Here is a 4,264-nt window from a genome sequence, read left to right on the forward strand (position 1 = left end):
TCTTATTTCAAGTGATGATCTTACTTGAACTTGTTTTCGTGTCATGATTCTGCTTCAAGAACTTCGAGCCATCCAAGGATCCATTGAAGCTAGATCCATTTTTCTCTTTTCCAGTAGGTTTATCCAAGGAACTTAAGGTAGTAATGATGTTCATAACATCATTCGATTCATACATATAAAGCTATCTTATTCGAAGGTTTAAACTTGTAATCACTAGAACATAGTTTAGTTAATTCTAAACTTGTTCGCAAACAAAAGTTAATCCTTCTAACTTGACTTTTAAAATCAACTAAACACATGTTCTATATCTATATGATATGCTAACTTAATGATTTAAAACCTGGAAACACGAAAAACACCGTAAAACCGGATTTACGCCGTCGTAGTAACACCGCGGGCTGTTTTGGGTTAGTTAATTAAAAACTATGATAAACTTTGATTTAAAAGTTGTTATTCTGAGAAAATGATTTTTATTATGAACATGAAACTATATCCAAAAATTATGGTTAAACTCAAAGTGGAAGTATGTTTTCTAAAATGGTCATCTAGACGTCGTTCTTTCGACTGAAATGACTACATTTACAAAAATGACTTGTAACTTATTTTTCCGACTATAAACCTATACTTTTCTGTTTAGATTCATAAAATAGAGTCCAATATGAAACCATAGCAATTTGATTCACTCAAAACGGATTTAAAATGAAGAAGTTATGGGTAAAACAAGATTGGATAATTTTTCTCATTTTAGCTACGTGAAAATTGGTAACAAATCTATTCCAACCATAACTTAATCAACTTGTATTGTATATTATGTAATCTTGAGATACCATAGACACGTATACAATGTTTCGACCTATCATGTCGACACATCTATATATATTTCGGAACAACCATAGACACTCTATATGTGAATGTTGGAGTTAGCTATACAGGGTTGAGGTTGATTCCAAAATATATATAGTTTGAGTTGTGATCAATACTGAGATACGTATACACTGGGTCGTGGATTGATTCAAGATAATATTTATCGATTTATTTCTGTACATCTAACTGTGGACAACTAGTTGTAGGTTACTAACGAGGACAGCTGACTTAATAAACTTAAAACATCAAAATATATTAAGAGTGTTGTAAATATATTTTTGAACATACTTTGATATATATGTATATATTGTTATAGGTTCGTGAATCAACCAGTGGCCAAGTCTTACTTTCCGACGAAGTAAAAATCTGTGAAAGTGAGTTATAGTCCCACTTTTAAAATCTAATATTTTTAGGATGAGAATACATGCAGGTTTTATAAAAGATTTACAAAATAGACACAAGTACGTGAAACTACATTCTATGGTTGAATTATCGAAATCGAATATGTCCCTTTTTATTAAGTCTGGTAATCTAAGAATTAGGGAACAGACACCCTAATTGACGCAAATCCTAAAGATAGATCTATTGGGCTTAACAAACCCCATCCAAAGTACCGGATGCTTTAGTACTTCGAAATTTATATCATATCCGAAGGGTGTCCCGGAATGATGGGGATATTCTTATATATGCATCTTGTTAATGTCGGTTACCAGGTGTTCACCATATGAATGATTTTTATCTCTATGTATGGGATGTGTATTGAAATATGAAATCTTGTGGTCTATTGTTACGATTTGATATATATAGGTTAAACCTATAACTCACCAACATTTTTGTTGACGTTTAAAGCATGTTTATTCTCAGGTGAATATTAAGAGCTTCCGCTGTTGCAAACTAAAATAAGGACAAGATTTGGAGTCCATGTTTGTATGATATTGTGTAAAAACTGCATTCAAGAAACTGATTTCGATGTAACATATTTGTATTGTAAACCATTATGTAATGGTCGTGTGTAAACAGGATATTTTAGATTATCATTATTTGATAATCTACGTAAAGCTTTTTAAACCTTTATTTATGAAATAAAGGTTATGGTTTGTTTTAAAAATGAATGCAGTCTTTGAAAAACGTCTCATATAGAGGTCAAAACCTCGCAACGAAATCAATTAATATGGAACGTTTTTAATCAATAAGAACGGGACATTTCATTGAATTACCTGAATGATCAGGGTGATGGAACGATGGTGGACCGATGGTGGTTTAGTGGTTGATCAAGAAGGTTTGAGGGTGATGATAAACAATCATATGATCATGTATTATATATATGCATTTATAAAGAATTAGAGGATGGTTTGGTGTTGGTGATCAAGGTAATAGATTCAGTTTATTTATGAGAGAGTGAGATAAGTTATTGAGTGATTTGTTGTTGGTTATTGAATGAAAACTTCATAGGAATTAAAGACCAAACAATTTGTTTAATAGATGTATAATGGTATTTAATTATGATCAAAACAGAAAATTGAAAGAAAGAAAAAAGGTGGATGTAATGGTGGTGATTCTCGGTTGTGCAGGGTGGTGATGCAATAAGTTTTGCAGAAGAATGTGAATGTTGTTGTTATGTGTGGATAGTGATTTAATGGTGGTTCGAAATTTGAAGGCGAAACAGGAGAATAATAACAGTATACGAGTAAGTAATAATATACCATTTGTCAAGATTTGGTGATGGTGAACGTGGAACTAATACTAGCGTGCAGTAGTAGAATCAACAAGAATAGATCGTTGTTGCAGCAGCAGTTGATGCAAGAAATGGTGGTTTTCATGTTTTTAGTGAGAAGAAGAGAGATCCAAGGTGGTAGTCAATGGTGTTGGTTCATGGTAAGATTGTGGTAAGTTTGTGATTTTCATGGTGGTCGACGTACGTGAGGTGAAGGGTTGTTCCTGATTGTAATGGCGTTACTTCACAATGAAATGTTGTTATGATATTCATACGGTGGTGGTTAGATAGTGGTTGATCATAGGTAATGTGTGTTTGTGATTAATAGAAGTATTGGTAGATGGAATGATGTACAACTCGACTGAATTAATCAATTAAATAAAAAATTGTAGTTCACAATTTCTCAATCAGACAAAATTAGAACAGAAATTCAATAAAGTAAAATAAAAATGAATCTAGTTGTTATGATTTGTACTACTGATGGAGATATGAAACGAGTTAGGGACAAAATTTATCAATCTAACACAGTATGTGAGACAGATTTTGATATATACACCGTATTATAATCAGTATATATTAATAAATATAACATTATTATTATTAATAATAATATTAATACTAATAATCATAATAAAGGAACTAATAATATCACTAATACTAATAATATAACCATTTATACTTATCTAATTTCACACACACACACACATATATATATATATATATATATATATATATATATATATATATATATATATATATATATATATATATATAATAATGATACCAATATTAATATTAATGTTAATAATAATGAAAGTAATAATAATAATAATATTAATATAGCATTATAATTGAATTTATAACTATATCTAATATGTTACAAATTTATTAATTATAACATATTCACCAATTATATAATTTATTGAATCCTTATTATTTATATATTACATTATATATAATGTTACTTATGTATAGAATTCATATATATATTTACATTTTTATTTACACACAATTGTTCGTGAATCGCCAAAAGTAGTCAAAGGGTAAATGTATCCATATAAATAGTTCAAACATTTTGAGACCCAATATTACAGACTTTGCTTATCGTGTCGAAACCATATAAAGATTAAGTTTAAATTTGGTCGAAAATTTTCGGGTCGTCACAGTACCTACCCGTTAAAGAAATTCCGTCCCGAAATTTGAGTAAGGTGGTCATGGTTAACAATAAATTTGCTTTCATGACGCATATGAGTTGATCAATTGAGTTTTATCATTATTGAGTAATATGGATAAAACAATTCGATTATTCGAAGAGTACGAATGAAGCTGTCACAACAGATTGAGATAGAGATTTAACTTTTAACGTAGTCACGGTGGAATTTAGAAAATAAGGTGCGTCTTAGCTTTTTACGTTGTCTTGGTTGAATTTCCGGAATTCGAGGGATTTAAAGAAAATCTTCGAAATCTAAAAGATTTGATTCTTCGGCGAATAACGAAATTAAGATCTCTATAATTAAATACGGTGATCTGCCTCGACTACTGTGTCTGATATTTCCATTATAAATTAAACTTTTCCTTTCCATTACTTTCACCATTCCTATATTTTCTTTCTTAGTTCATACACCCAAAAGATTGTGAAAATGCTTAATCCAGTTCTAATCCCTAATTATTATTCCTGTCATCTTT

The sequence above is a fragment of the Rutidosis leptorrhynchoides genome, chromosome 7 (genome assembly GCF_046630445.1).
Source record: "Rutidosis leptorrhynchoides isolate AG116_Rl617_1_P2 chromosome 7, CSIRO_AGI_Rlap_v1, whole genome shotgun sequence".
In the NCBI taxonomy this organism is placed as follows: Eukaryota; Viridiplantae; Streptophyta; class Magnoliopsida; order Asterales; family Asteraceae; genus Rutidosis; species Rutidosis leptorrhynchoides.